This window comes from Eschrichtius robustus, chromosome 15, assembly GCF_028021215.1.
Source record: "Eschrichtius robustus isolate mEscRob2 chromosome 15, mEscRob2.pri, whole genome shotgun sequence".
Classification (NCBI taxonomy): domain Eukaryota; kingdom Metazoa; phylum Chordata; class Mammalia; order Artiodactyla; family Eschrichtiidae; genus Eschrichtius; species Eschrichtius robustus.
Genome location: NC_090838.1, coordinates 5,787,682 through 5,803,710, shown reverse-complemented (window position 1 = coordinate 5,803,710; position 16,029 = coordinate 5,787,682). Strand labels below are relative to the sequence as shown.

Genomic DNA, 16,029 nt, shown 5'->3' with positions numbered 1-16,029 from the left:
AATTTAAGATATTAAAGTTATTATTATTTTTTTTATTTTTTTATTTTTATTTTTTTAAAGTTATTTTTTACATAGGTTTTCCAAGAGTTGTGTTTCTTCCAAATTAGTTAAACTTACCTGTTCAAAGCAAAGTCTAGATTATAATTAATAATTTTGACAATTAACATCAACATTAATATAACTGAAATCTTTAATTGCTTTTTGAAGAATAAATTAAAATCTCATTATGGTTTTTAATAGAAATAAAAGTCTTCACAGTTCTAGCATTCGATATTCATTTGGATGCCCAAGTAAGGAGCTGGTATCATGTTTTATGAATATTGTCTATATCTACCTATATACAAATAGAAGAGTATTATGAATCAGTTAATATTACGGAGCGTTCCTCGGTCACCATGTACAAATGTTGCAAATACTACACCGGTTGAGCATACCTCTGGGACCATGAGTTGAAACCTGGGGAGAAGCAAGAAAAGTACAGTTGGCACTTTTGGCATCTATTGTAGGCAGGCCTTTGAGAGGAAGGGTAGAGAAAGAAGAGCCATCTGGCTTTTCTCTCTCCTCATTGTTTCCACTGCTCCATCTTTTCCTTCACCTCAAAGCAGTATCAGTACCCAGCCCTTAGACCTTCCTGGCCTTGGGATGTAGCCACCTTTTATCTCAAAGACATAGGGTCAAAGGCGTGGGGCTTGAATGGGTGTTACTGTGAGAACGGCTGTTTAAGGATGATGTGTTCATCTCCTATTGCTGCTGTAACGAATTATCCAACCTGGTTACCTACAACAACAGACACTGATTCTCTCTCAGTTCTGGAGGGCAGGAGTCTGGAATCCGTATCACCAGCTGAAGTCTGAGGGCCGCTCTCCCTCACGAGGCTCCGGGGGAGAATCTGTTTCTTGCCTCTCCCAGCTTCTGGTCACCGTTGGCGTTTCTTAGCTTCTGGACACATCACTCCAACCTCTGCCTCCGTGGTCACGTGGCTTCCTCGTCTTCCCCATGTGTCAAGTCTCACTCTGCCTCTCTCATAGCGACACTGTGATGGTATGTAAAGCTCACGCTGCTAATGCAGGGTAACCTCCCCACTGCAAGATCCTTACCTTAATCACAGCTGTAAAATCCCATATAAGGTAACAGGTTTGCAGGTTCTGGGGATGGGGATGTGGATTTTGGGGGGCCACTTTTCAGGGGACCACAGATATTCTACACTGTGTCAGTGCTGAGTGTTGGGTAGTAAAGCACGGGACTAGGCAGGGCTTCTCTCCTCGCTTGCCTGTCCTGAGGGCAGTACTGGCTACCTAGGTGGCTATGGCTCAGTCCTGGGAGCAAAGCCTGGAGCGTAGTGAGAGCTATGTGAACATGAGCTCTTACAGTTAGGGCCACATCATGGTCAGCTGGTCTCCAGCTGTTGCACAATGATCTTCGGGACAGGGCCTTTCCAGGTGTCCTTCTTTTAGGCGCATCCATCCCCTCTTGGGACCGCAGGTGACATGGTTCTGCTTCCTTGAACGCCTCTGGGTCTTTGGGAAGCTGGCAACCATCAACGTTCAGGCACCGCTTCTGGGAGTCTCTGAGGGCACGTGGCCAGGAGAGCCATGAGGCTGCCAGGGCCACCTGCCCTGCCGCAACCCCGACCCCAGGGCTCTGGGTCCCTGCTGCTCACTGGGACCCCACCAGGAGGGCTTCTGCAGGCAGCTGGAGTGTCTGCTTCTGGCTGTCTCTGTACTCTTGCGCCACCCCCATCCCCAATTCTCTTCTCTCCTGTCCAGGCTCAAACTACTTTTATTTCTACTCTACACTCTGATCTCTTCCATAAAGTTCAAAAGTGTATTTTCTTTTTCCGAATTTAAGAATTAGCTCTCCTCTTTCCCTCTGCAATATTGAGGAAGCCATATTCTCACACTAAGGCCTTGGCTGTGTCCACGTCTGGCTGCTTCAGTGGGGTAAGGATCATGAGAAATATCGGAGAAAGCCACTTTGGTTCAACAGGGGGCTTGATAGCGAGAAGCTGTACCCTCCTCCCACCGTGAGCTTGAGCTTGGCTTGTGAGCCCACGTGGGCTGGCCTCGCCCCACGTGTCAGAGCTCTCTGGTCATGCTTCCCACACACTCTGCTCAAGCCAAACCAACGGCAGCATTGTGAAGGTCATCTACTATGACCTCGGCCTGCAAGGCCCATCTTCTATCTACTTGCTTTTTCCCCACCAAAGAACCAGTTCTAGCTTCTTTGCTTCTGTAAAAGAAAAATTCATCCTACCTTCCTTTGAACCACCTCCGTGTGTGACAGCATCAAGTCGGGAACGTAAGAGAAATGATCCCTTGAGACACGGAGAGCTGTCCTGTTTTTGCACCACTGGGGTCCCCGGTTCCCTGGTCTCCATTCTGTCGGCTGCAGCCGCTACCTTCCAGCCTGGACAGTCCATTCCTCCCGGTGACTCTGTGTCATCCAAAGTGCAGGAGTTGCCACTGTCCACCACACCTGCTTTACAAAAAGGTTGGCCATGGTGCCTGGGGAATGACCTTCCCTGTTCCCAGCAGATGCCACACGCCCCGATTTAACCAATTCCTATCAAATCCCCTACCTCACACCAGACATCGTGCTTGAAACGGAGATTCAAAGATGGTAAGGCCAGGGCCCTGGCCCTCCGGGAGCTCCTGGTCTGGGGCAGTGTTTCTCAAACTCCAGAAATATAGTGACTCCTTTTAAAGGACCAAAAAACCCCTCGGTCACCGGGTGTTGTTTTGAACAAGTTCTGTTTGTATAAACACAGCTAGGAGTCGACCTTTATATGTTTATAGCTCCCACATTTCTATAAAACAAAAACAGTTTTCCGGATTAGGTGTGAACCAAACTGAAATCCACTAAAGGTCAAGTGTGTGCACTGATGCTTTGCTGACGCACATGGGCCCCGGTGCTGGCAGCCGGGCAGATCCTGGTTAGTTTGGCCGCATCGCTGCCCAGCTTGGGGTGACTCAGCCCTCCCACCGGAGGCCTCTGTTGGAACTGCTGTGAAACTTTCGTTCATGCAGTGCTTGGTGACGTCATTCAACCTTTCACTCAGCCCGAGTTCACTACTTGCGTATCGTCGGCCCGCATCTGCGAAAGCAGAGCTCCACATTCCAACGCTGCCGTAAACACAGAGGCGGCAGAGCTTGGTTGTTAGGAGATTCGCCAGGTGACAAGGAGTACGGAAAGAGAAGCCTCTTCTTTTAAGGTGATGATCACAGTGAAAACAGAAAATGTTAACTTTTTCTAAGAAAAGACGCAGACTGTTAAGAATATATCCTGGGATCTGAGTCTGGGAAATGTCAATCTAGCCACCATAGCTGGCATTTTCCAGGTCGTTCCCATTTCAAATGCTCTGCTTCCTTGTCTGTCTGTTTGCCACTCCAGCTTCTTTTGGTTTAAAGAAAGATGGCCCCAGACTTGAGTTCTGACCACCAGCCTTGAGTCACCTGTTTTGTGCCTTTGCTCACTCCTCCCTTCACCCTGGAAGGCTTCTGTCCCTTTATTCCTGTTGAAATTGTCTTCTCCTTCGAGGAGACCAGCTCAGATCGCACTTCCTCCAGGAAGCCCTCGCGGCCGTTGACTTGGTTCTTTTCCATCACGGCCCTGACCTTGAGCGGCCGTGTGTGATCTGCCCATCTCCTGCTCTGAATCCCGTCTTTGCCCCACGGGATGAGGCAGTGTCTGCACCCACCAGGTGCTCAGTGCGCCTTTGGGATTCAACTGGATTTGCGGGTCCCTCTTCTGCATCACGGATCAACCAGGGAACGAGTGAAACGCTGCTGTGGGAACAGGGATGGCTGCTCCTGTGTCCCTAGAATAAGTTTAATATAACTTTGCAACACTGACGTGCTGAGGAAGACCCAGGAAGAGTCCTGAAGAGGGGCAGACCTGGCACGGGCTGTGTGTCCGCACGTGTGCGTGTGTGTGTGTCAGGGCGAGCATCTTTAACCGTGTGCTGGAGGTCAGTGTACCTGCTGGTGGAGGTGAGGACAGTGAGACATTCTTCTCACCCAGGGAGGTGCCCCTTCTCAGGTCCCCCCCCCCCAAATTCCTTCCCCATTTTTTTCTCCTCCTTCTTCCAGCGGGACTAGTGGTAAACAAAAGGGGCGGTGGGGCTCTCTAGAGGATCTTTCTCATTGGCTGTGTTTAAAATGAATCATATGAAATTATTTACTGGGTGAACCCCTTTGCCGCCTCCTCTGATGTGTGGCACCCTAATCACACCCTTGGGGAGTTGCCAGACACAGGGTGCTTCTGAGCGCCTCTTCTTCCCAAATGGTGCGATTTTATCTCAGACTATTCATAACACTCCATGGCGTTTTGTTTTTGTTTTTGTTTTTTTAACTGGTATAAATAAATCAATTATTTAAGGCAATCACTTTGGTCATTACCAGCTGCCGGTTTGCGGTGGAGAATCTTAGCTGTTCTCGGAAGCCCCGTCCCCTCCCAGCACGCGGTGCAGCCCTGCCCTTCAGCGGGACACTTTATCGTCACGCATCCTGCTGTGGCCAGCAGCTTTGAAATCAGTCACCAGGCGCCCCTCGGAACCCAGAGCAGTGCGGGCTGCATGGAATTCCCGCAGGAGGCCCTTCATCTGAGAACGCGGGCACGGTGTAGGCTGAGCAGAGATCCCAGGGCAGCCGTGACGCCTGTGATCTGCGCCCCCTTCAAAGGGGGTCCCCAGGGGAAGCCTCTCCTGCCTTCCTGGGAGTCCGGGCGGCGTGTTCTCTGAGACAACACTGACACTGGTAGGGCAAAACCAGTGGGATCTGTACAAATTAGGATTTATACCATATTAATGAAGTGCTAATTGCTCTTGCAATCTTTTTAAGACAAATTCTTCTAGTCCTGTTTGCACTGTCTGGTACCCAGTGCAATATATTCTAGCCTGTCCATTACTGTCAAAGTCATCACCAGCGTGTGCGTGGATAAGTAGCGTCTTTCACGGCAGCTCTCCACTACACACTTGACATCTCTTGGGGGAATAAGACTGTTCTAAGCCTGTTAGCGTTGTTTTAAAGTTACAGTGCCTCCCAAGGAGAGGGGCATCGGAAAGGGTGCTGCAGTAACATCCTTGTTTAGGCTTTGTGTGGACGGGATTAGCCAGCTGGCCCCGAGCAAGTGGCACCGGTGACCCCGGGAGGCTGGGAGCTGGCTAATGCCATTGGAGGTCCTCCTCCGTGCCCGTCTCCTCTCTGCTTTCTGAGTGCAAGAAACACTGAGCAGCTGGAGGGAGGGGGCCACACTGGGGCTTGAGGCAGACGTAGGAATAGGTACCCCGTGTATACTTAGCAAAGCCTCCTCCCATGTTTCAAACCAGCCAGAACAAGTGAACAGAAGCTCTGATATCAGAAAACCATGACTATAGATAGCCCGTCATCCCCCAGGCTGTTTGTGCCCCGACGTCAACCCTCACGGGGCTGAAGGCTGCCCCGGCCACAGTAGTGGGTCTGGGGACATGGGAACCACGGCCCGCTAGAAACCACTGTTTCAGAAACCACAGAATCTAACACACAACAGCCTGTCTTTGTTTAAATGTTTGGATATTTTGTTCATGATGGATTTTGGCGTTAATTTTTATTTTTAAAGTTATTGCCTTAAAAATCATGTATCTTGATGACCGAGATTCCGGCTCCTTTTTCCATGGTACTTCACTTGCTGTACCCTAATCCTGGCCCTGAGTTGAAAAGGCCATTGATTCGGTAGCAGAGGTGACAGCCCTGGCTTAGACGGAGTATTGCCAGAGGAGTTGGGGATTCTGGGTCTTTCTTGGACTTCTCATCTTCTTATACGTTTGGGGAAAATCCCAACATTTTTGTTATCTTTGACAATGAGGGGCGGGTCATTCAGCTACGTTTTTATAGAGGGTTTTTATAGAGGTAGCTGCTTCAAATCTCCTTAGATATAGGCGGGGTAATTATGAATAATAAAAATCATTCTCCAGATAAAATTAGAGTCATCTGAACACGTGTAATGTTGAAGATGAACTTTGGATTTGGGTCGTGTTTGGGTTTTAGTTGGCTCTTCCCCTTTGTAGCTGAGTGATCTTAGACTTTGATTCAAGATCTTTGAGCCTGTTTTCTTATTGGTAAATGAAAATAATGCCTATGTATAGGGTTGTTATAAGGATTCAGTAGAACAATCCGGGCAAAGAATCTGGCATACCTTAGACTCGATAAATTTCTAGTTTCCCTCTTCATCTGAAAAAAAGACCTGTGTTTACAAATGAATTCTGAATTCATGCCCAGCAAATGGTCATTTGGTCTTTTATTTATTCAGTCACACAGCTAGTAGACTCTAGTTGCTGAAGGTCACTGCGCTTCCTGAGGCCCCAGAGCCCCGGGATCCCAATGTAGTTTCAAGCTACAGCAGGACCTCTGCACCCCGCCTCCCCCAGTCATTCCCGGCAGAATTGAGGGCTCCTTAGGGATGCGGGGCGGTCCCTGCTCTTTTCCCTGCAGCATCTCCCTTCTTTCCTCCTTTCCTGCCCCAGCTCCTTGGGGAGACCTTTGCATGTCACAGAGCTTCTTCCGGGCTTCATGATGCCTCTCTGGGGCAGCCCATTGCTGTAGGGGGAGGGGCACACCAGTGAGGGGGCCCCGTCACCGTGTGGGGTGGTCCTCGGTATGTCCAAGTCACTCTGTGCTCTTGGCAGGCGTCGGGGGAAGCTGCTTTCCAGGTTCGGGGCTGTGGTCTTGCTGTTTACTCTAAAACCGAACCCCGTGTCGTAGGACTCCCTTAGCGGCAGATACGACAGGCTCGTGGTCCCAACCCCCAGGTGCGATCCCCTTGATATTTGCTACCTCTCAGCTGGGGCCGGCCACCGGGCCTAGTGCCAGCCAAAGGGCTGAGAGGAAGCAGAGTTTGCTTAGAGTTCCTGAAAACTTGTGCTGCAGGGTGACTTCCTTTTTCTTTCTGATGGAACACACAGACACGGTGGGTGGGACAGTTCTCACCAAACGCAGCCCATGACCGGGTGGCCACGGCAGTCTCAGAATGCGGCCACTGAACCAGAAAAGTGAGCCCCTGATTTGTTTAAGCCACTGCGGTCAGGGTTGCTGTCACTTTCAGCCAAAAGCCTTCCTCTCTGGTACACCACCGACTCCTGCGATCCAGGGAGCACCCGAGGACTTCTGGAGGATGAACACGAGGCCAGGCCTGTCTAGTGCTTTGGACGGTCACCCCTGTGATCTGAGGCAGCCGGGCTCCTGGCCTTCTCTAGACTTCGGGTGAGTCAGCCGGCTTTCTGATGCACACGGAGCCCTGGAAAGTCCACCTCACCTCTTAGCCGGCCCTGCCCGGATGTGTCAGTTACGGCCACAGACTTCGCTGGTGCTCCAGCTGGGCCCCCTGTTTCTGGAACTGCATCATGACCTCTTGACTGGGAAAAGACACGGTTTCCGCAGAGTAAATACCTGAAAAGGGGGGTGAGGTAGGCTTTGTGGACACCACCGTTCGACGCGAAAATATGACCTTGTTCTAAGAAATTCTTAAAAACCTACTCTTATCCACTTAAAGTTTGTTGATGAGATGACGAACGGTAACTTCCGTGAAACTGGAGGGAAAAGGCATTGCAGAGACGGAATAAGTCATGAACTGTGATTTTCAAGGAAGGTGCCTTCCAAATGGATTAAGCATGTCGGAGGGAGGGGGTCACATCCTGCCTCCTTTGCCATCACGCTGGGAGGCTATGATGCAGATGTGGGGGTCCTCGGGCTGCTCCTTCAGTGCCCCTCCCTCTTTGATCCTATGGCACCGCCTGGCCCTGGGGTCCCTCTGGCCTCCTTTGCTCCTCCTTCTGGCTGGGTCCTGCCCGTCACCAACTGTTGGCAACTGAGCCGATCACTAACGTTGCCCCCAGGTGAACACACAGCTGACACGAACTCAGTCTCCCGGTCATCACTATAAGTTCTAACTCAAAGGCATGAATAGCACTGCAGGCACCAGGACAGACTTGATGGGGCTGGGGGGCTGATGGGCACTGTCGAGTGGTGGAAGGAGGACACGTTTATCGGACGGCACAATGCATAACCCCCTTCCAAAGTTCTGGTTATATATAAGGGTGACATATGTTTATCTAGAATAGCTCCTGATGAATCTGCTTTTTAAAAAGCTCCGGACAAAAACAATCTTCTGTAGGTTGTGCAACTGCGGGAGGCTAATCTTACAGCGAGCCATGAATTGATAGACAGGAGGCATCACAACCATGGGGTAGAAGATGATACGTTCAGAGACTGAGGTTGGCAGCTAACAGGAGATGACTTGCGTAGCCGAGGGGCTGAGGGTACTCGGGGCAGATACCAGGAAAACAAGCTGGGGAAGGGATTCCAGCCAGAGGTCTTGTGGCTTAGTCCAGGGCCCCAGTTGAGCTTGGGAGAGAAGGGGCCCTGGAAGCCGACCCAGCTGCACTCTCTGGGGGAGAGCCTTGTTGAAGGGACTCTGGGGAAGGGGGTGCTTCCCGAGTGGAGGCCGAGGCAATTATACGGCTCAGGCACAAAGGACCCTGCGGCCCATGACCTCCAGAGAGCTCAGACAAAAACAAAAACAAACCAACAAACCAAAACACCTCCAACACTTCACTGGTCTAGGAAAAGGGGCAGAACAAGAGGAAGAGCCCAATCTATGGATTTTTTAATTTCATCTTTACCCCTGTGGTTTGCCTGCCTTTGTTACTTAAACTCAACATCGAGACTTGAGCGATTGCACCATCGGGGGTGGGGTGTTTTCACTCCGTCTGTCTCCACGTGAAGCCCAATGCTTTGTACGTGCGGCGCCCAGGGGTGTTTGCTGATTGGATGGGAAAGCTCACCTCGGCAGGCAGGCTGGACTGAGAGGTCTGGGGTCCAGGAGAGGAGACCCCCTGCTCCTCTCTCCTGCTGCTGGAGGCACTGGCTTCTGGTTTGGGAAATTTCCTGCTGTAGGAGTCTTTCTGTCCCCGTAGACTCCACCCTCCTGCGACAAACGGGAGAGAGACAAGGGATTTCACTTTCTGGGCCCCACACGTGCCTCTGGGGCTACTGGCCCTAATCAACGATTATAGCAACAGAAGAGAGATGATCGGGGCACATTTTCTCATCGTTTTTCATGAACTGTCTTCTTTGGGAACATTTGGACACCATTCCAAGTGTGATCTTGAATAAAAGTGAAATTTTACTTGATTTACTTTTTGAAATGGGCCCCATTCGTAGAGCTCACTTGTAAACTGAAATGAACCATTCCCTGCCTGTGGCCTCCACCGTACAAGCTTCCATCACGGCATCAATACGCCGGATTCACTTTGCTGTCCTTTTCATGCCCCCTCCTCCCCCCATAAGATGGGGACATCTTTTTGGCATCTACACCTTTCCCAGCACCTGGCACACACGTCAACTCTCATAGCCATTTTGCTGAAAATGATTCCAATGCTGAAGATTCCTTTAAAGTGTATCTTTCATATATGGTGGGAAATAGATGCTTCAATTATCTAGCTATTTCAAACCAAGAAATTCACCTTGACGCCAACTGTCTCTGTGCATAGGGCAAAATGTATTTTTGACCTGAAGCATATAGATAACTACCCTCTGCTTCCATGTTGCCCAAATAAACACTTTCCAGGTACAGTGTACTTTCCAGGTACAGTGTAGCCTGTGGGTGATACTGTGTGAAGCACTCACAAAATTAGATGCACTTATAATTATAATTCAACAGTTCACTTTGGCTGCCCCCTCCTCCGTGTGTGTGCACGTGTGTGTGTGCCTGTGTGTGCGCTGTGATCAGACTGACAGCTGGCATGCACATGGCATGACATGTATTGTATTATGTGGCAGCTCTCTGCCAGGCTAGTCCCCGAGCCTCTTGCTTCTCTGGGTTGCAGATGCTGTAAGAAGTAAGATGATGTACAGAGGGTTACAAAATCCTGGAAGCCTGATACAGAAAGAGAAAAGAGAAGCCCGCATTTTTGTTTAGCAGTGTCTTGTAGTAATTAAAATATTGTTAACTTGATAGAAAGTTGGGTCAGAGTGTAAATTTCACAACGTTAAATCAATTGGCACTTAGTGACTGCCTTCTCTGATGGGTGCAAAGATGAATCAGGAATGGTACCTGTTCCCAAAAAGCTGATAGTCAATGAAAGAAAAAAAATACAGATAGATACAGATATATAGAGACAGGTAAACAGAGAGTCGATAGATACAGTGTACAATTTAACTGAGTGTTTATTGTGTGCCAGGCTCTGATGCCTTAGTCATAGCATCACAATGAATCTTCATGGCCCCCTGTGCGGTAGGTAATATTACTGTTACTCTTTTATATCTAAGTAACCGAGGCACAGAAAGGTGACAAAACGTGTGAAGGCGCACATAGTTAGTAAGCAGGAAAGCCAGAATCCAAGCCAGATTCGATGACCATGAAGTCAGTGGTTCCCCCAGGTGCCAGGTGGACACCGTGTCATTTGCACTTCTGCCTTTAGCTCGCTCAGGACAGGGAAGTGGGGGAGGGCAGACGGGCCCCTTCTCCCTGGCGGCAGCACCAGGGACAGGTCCTGGCCCATGGGGACAGAGCCAGGCACGGACTGCCCGAGTTCCCCAGTCTAGTTATGCAATGTGACCATGTGTTGGCGGGACAAGGGGTTTTAGAGGACATTTTAAAAATTGAAGTGCCGGTTAGAATCAAGTTTAATCAGAATCGCGAAAGTTAGAACCTGGTCAAGGTTAAGGGGCGGTTCAAACTTCGGAAGCAACCACATGAAGTTATGAAAGGTTAAAGACTGATCCGTTTTCAATTAAAATAACATTTTGGAGTCAGAGTACAGGTTCTTTGGCAACAATGTATCAGGTAGGGTAACAATAGAAAAACTGAGGTCACAAAGTAATTAAGTCCAGCTGACTGCTTGTTTCAGATCAGTGGAAACACTAAAATATATATGAAAAGAAGGCAGCTAGAAATCCTTTCCTCATGTAGTCACGCATTGTTTGCATTCATGGGCTAAATAATCCATGCCGTTTTTAAGAGGGTCTTGACGTAAGCCCACCTTGAGAATATCAGGACTTTGTTCCGCTGCTTGGTTTATTGATGGTATTGGAGTTCCTCTTTCCAGAAGATAAGCTCATTGCTATGAACAGGTAGTGTCACATAAGAGATGTTGTTGCCACGAGGTGATTACAGATGCTTGAAGACGAGGTGGCAGTTGAAAGAGGCCAACCGAATATGGGGCCCAGCCCGGCACGATGTGAAGATGCCTGAGAAATTGCAGATGTGGGTCACAGAAACCGGAAGCTTCCTTGTCCACTCAGCTGAGGGACTTTCCATTCTGGGGGAGTAACAGCACCTTTGCAACCTCCTGGTAAAGCTGACATTAAAAAATGATGTCTACACTCCAGCAGGGCTGTAAAAACTGACGCAGGAGGACTGCTGGGCAAAAATGTGGCAGCCCTGATTTACTACTTAATTTCTGAGAGCCGGGAAATTTCCATAAAGAGGAATGTACAGGAAAAACTGCTTTCATTCATTCATTCATTCATTCACTTATTCACTGAAGCACTATTGAGAGTTGAATTTGTGCCTAGTTCCTGGCAAGACGCTGGTAACTCCCAGAGACACAGGCTTGGTCCACTGCTGGCTGTGGAGAAAGATGGTGAGGCACATGGGGACGTGCACAGGGCAGTGCAAATGGCAGGCACCCTGACGCGGTCTTTAGAATGAAAGGGCCAGGGTCCCCAGAGGGGTCCACGGAGGAGTTGTTGAGCTGAGTTTTGCAGACCACGCAGGTGACTGGAGGCGGTGTGGAAGGGCTCTCCCAGCACATGCAATGTCCCTGATTCGTGTATATTCCGCTCAGTCTCTTGCCTTGCTAAGGTTTTCTGTTTTGCTTGGGCTTAGGATCACAGAATTTGGGATCCAGTTATTCTCTGGTCTTGCCTCCCCAATTAGATTCACTTCCTCTGTAGGGCACAGGGCATGAGATTGGGCACAAAGACAGTGCTAAGTTGGGGAGCAACTGGAAATGTGTGGATCTTCTAACTATAAAAAGCAGCTCCATCAACACCACTTTCTGCCGGGAGACTAGTATCAAACACTGCAAAATTCAGTTGTTAGTGTTTACCAGACACAGGACCTTTTTTGTTTCAGATTGAACGAGATGGCATTCATTTGCAATAATTCAGGGGGCAAGCAGTCAGAATTTTAGACTGTTTGAAAGAGTTACAGTGGCACAGCTAAGACAGAAAAGTTGCCTTTCAGAGTCTTCGGGGAGCTGCAATACTGAATATTTAACTATGACTTATTTCCTGTAACAATTATTTTGTGAGTGAGTGCTTCCCATGTGCTGAAACAATGTCTTCCCTGATGCATTTTGACACTTTCCCCCCAAATACTGCTTATAAATTTAAATTGCTGTGTGAAAGAAGAAGAGGATTGCTGAGCAAAGTTAAACCTCAGCCCAGCATGAATGATTTCAAATCAGTGAATTCTGGGTTAATGAAATTTTACCTTGGGTCACAGTAATAGGTTTTGCTCTGTCAAAATGTGAAACATGCTTGGGGAAGGGGGCGTGGTGGAGGCAACATTTTGGAGGATTGATGGGGCCAATGGAAAACAGTTCAGGGAAGTTCTATTTCTTTCCCAGGGTCCATGCAAAGGACATGCGTTACACAGGGGAGCTTGGGGGGGCTGAGCTCTCAGCCGCCTGCTTTTTGCATGGTGTCTGCAGCTAAGGAGTGGCAGAGTCAGAGCCTGGTCTCAGGGAAACGCAGGACTTTCTCAAGACCCGTCAGCAGGTGTGCTGAGCCCAGAAGGGGGACTGGCTCACTCTATGCTACACGCACCGTGCAGGCTCTCTGGAAGCCAGCTGTCCTGCTCACGGCCTGGCAGTGACCGTGCCCAGCTCTCCTTCCCTCCCATGAACATCTCCACAGTACTTTCCTCATTAAGCACGTTAGGCTCCGCCCCCAGCATCTTCGTCATGAGATAACGGGACTAAGCAAGAGGTGTGAGATGCCGGGGACCCCTCTCTCCTTTAGATTTGCATGAAGTATGGCTCAAGACGACTCAGGTCTATTTGTTTTTGGTTTTTTTTTTTTTTTTGATGAAAGGATTCAAGATCCAGGAGTAAGAAATGTGCTAGCTAATAGAAGAAAATGTTGCAAGACAATCCCCCTCCATTTTTAAAGCTCGTGGTCACCTTGATTTCAGATTTTTAGGCTGCTTTTATTTTGGGGTGGGGCTGGGCTGGAAGAAAGCTTGTCTCAAATTACCTGACCTTGAAGAAACAGACAAGGGCAGCGCCGTGGAATCAGTCTGTCGATTCTGAAGTTCTGCAGGAAGCTTTGAAGTCACCAGCACGCATTGTCTGTATCTGATCGTCACCTCTTTTTCAACATCACCTGATTGGAATACAGATTATTTTTGCCATGCAGAAACACTTGGACATGGGAGGCAAGGCTTCACTTTCACTTTTATGGCTTATTTTTAAAGGGGAGAAATGCTGATGAGCACCAGCTGACAGTTACCTTGGGATCATCTGGTTGCATCTCTAACCAGCTTGTGCACCTCTTGCTAAATACTTTCCTGTTTGCAGAAGCCCGCTGGTGTGGCGAAAGAATTTCACAAGAGCCCTGGCCCATTTCTCTTATAGTTCTTCCCATATTTTATCGTCTGCTTCTGCTGATAAGAAATGCCTGTGTAATTTGGGTTAAACCACATCAGGGAAGAGTCAAAGCACTAAGTCCAGAGAGACCTTCTTTTTAAAAAAGTACATTTTGGCTTTTATAATCTAGGTACACTTTGTCTTCCACCTGAGGGTTTATTTCACAGAGACACCACTCAGAGCCCTGGGGACCATGCTTGCTCATTTGCCTGGGCCGGACCCGTTAGCACCTTCTCTGTTTGCTCTCAAAAATGTCCTGCTTTGGACAATGTGTATATAATACAGGCACCACACTCAGAGTGTACACCCTGGTGCATCTCTGGCTCATGGAGATTCTGAAACACTCCAGGTTTCTCCTGGTTTCTACAGCGCTTTTACTCTGCATTTTGAAAGATGCAGCTTTACAGCTGGTCCCGTGTGGGGAAACAATCCCTTTTACTTCAGAGTTCTTCATGGCATAGTGACCAGTTATTTTGCTGACCCCTGGCTCCTTTAGAAAAACAAACAAAAATTGTCAAAATGTACCTGATGCTTTTGGACCAGTTTTCAAGTGCAAACTTAGAGTAGGGAAATGTGCTTCCACAATTTCTCAAGCCCTCGAATGCCTATGCGGTGGGGATAAAAGCCATCTTTCCAGCAACATTCACGGGGGTTGGGGTGTGTGTGGACAGCCGGCCAGACCAGGGGCTGCGTGGTGTGCTTCCCTCCCCAGGAGTGGTGCTGTGTGGCCACCATGCTCTAACGGAGCTTGTTACCCTAGCCTGCCGTCTGTTGCAGTTTTATAATGTAATTTCCCCAGATTCCTTGAGGAATGTTTCATCACAAAGGCTTGCTCTTGCAATGCCCGGGGGAGTTGCTCTGTCTCTATTTTCCCCTGCACTTTTTATTGCCCCAGCTTAATGAACTTTTCTTGGCTGTTTCATCTGTCAGTGTTTAAAGTCCACTGGCGAATGTTGGTCGGCTTTCTCTGCCCTGAACTGGACTCTTCAGTGGCAATTATTGTTCTTAATCACCATGAGAAATTCGAGGGGAAGGTGAACCTTCCAAAAGTCTGTCAATACAGCAGCAGGAACTGAGTCTGGCAGAAATGGGAGGGGAGGAAACGAAGGTCCATTCTATTCTCCCGGGACAGAATGTGGCACGCACTGGAACGGTCTATGGAAATAAAGCCAAAAGGAAAGAAAAAGAGATGCCACACTGATTTCTCCCTTTGCTGGTATTGTTTATACGACACAATTGGCATTTGATCCATTCACTGCTGGGTTAATAAATCATTAATGGAATGCCTACTTTAGACCAGGCAATGCCTAGGCTTTATTGCAGGGACTTCTAGATAAGCACACATAATTCTGGACTTCAGAGAACTCTGAGCTTAGTGGGATGACCAGCAATGAAAGGACTCTTAGAGAATAGTCTCTGAAAGGGGAGATAGACCTGGGGAAGGCCCGGAAGCTGACGCGCCAGCAGGGAGCCGGCTAGACTGGGATGAAGATGGGCAGAAGACTGTCTTCCTGGATGACATGCCTAGGGAATCAAAAGGAGTTCAGAATGGCCACAGGAAAGATCTGATGGGGAACCTACGGGAGATTCATTCATTCTTTCATTCATTCACTCATTCATTGATTCTTTCCAGCTGTTTATGGAGAGCCTGCTCTGTGCTAAGTAGGTGAAACACACATTTATGAAGATGTGGCTAGAAAAGCAGGAGAGATCATAAAGGGCCTTGAGTACAGACATTAGCCATGGAGAGCCTTGGGAGGGCTTAACCAAGAGAGCAATCTAATTAGATCTGCGTGTTGGCTGTTGCGCGGGAGACATGTTGGAGGGGGGATCCAGCCCAGAGGCAGCGGGGAAGGACAGAGGAGAAATGGTAAGTGAATGGTAGTGAGAGTGGGAAGGGGTTCATCCCATGCGATGTTTTATTTGTGCATCAGGTCTATTTAGGGTTAGAAAATGAAGGGCAGGTCTAGGACGACCATCTGAGTTCTCTCATGGGTAACAGCTGGATGGTGATGTTACTCACCCAGATCGGGGAGGAAAGACAAAAGGTTGAAGAAAGATGATGAATCCAGTTTTAGACGGATCTGGAAAGCTGGAGGTGCCTGTCAGAATGGCGAGAGTTACAGGGTAATGCCCACAAGACCGCTGGGCTACAGGGCTGACCGTTAGGAAAGAGAGATGGGCCTTGGATACAGACTGGGGGGTTATCAGCTTACAAATCATGGTGAGGGCATAGGTGTGAGTGAGATCACTTAGTAAGAAAATAATAACTAATAAGAATTAAACTTTGTGAGCACTCACTCCGTGCTAAGTGCCCTGGAAAGCACCACCCATTTCATCTTCAGTAGAATCCTACGAGATACTATTCTTAACCATTTACAGAGGAGTCGTTTGAGGCAGAG

At 48.7% G+C, this 16,029-nt stretch overlaps 1 long non-coding RNA gene across 1 annotated transcript; it reads right to left on the bottom strand.

The window, feature by feature from the left end:
* Positions 1-226: 226 nt before the first annotated feature.
* On the bottom strand, positions 227-2,659 carry LOC137778132 (uncharacterized). The gene is made up of 3 exons (XR_011076744.1): positions 2,579-2,659; positions 2,254-2,475; positions 227-456 (listed from the first exon to the last, which is right to left on the bottom strand). It is a non-coding gene; the product is annotated as an uncharacterized lncRNA (long non-coding RNA).
* Between the last annotated feature and the right edge of the window lie 13,370 nt (positions 2,660-16,029).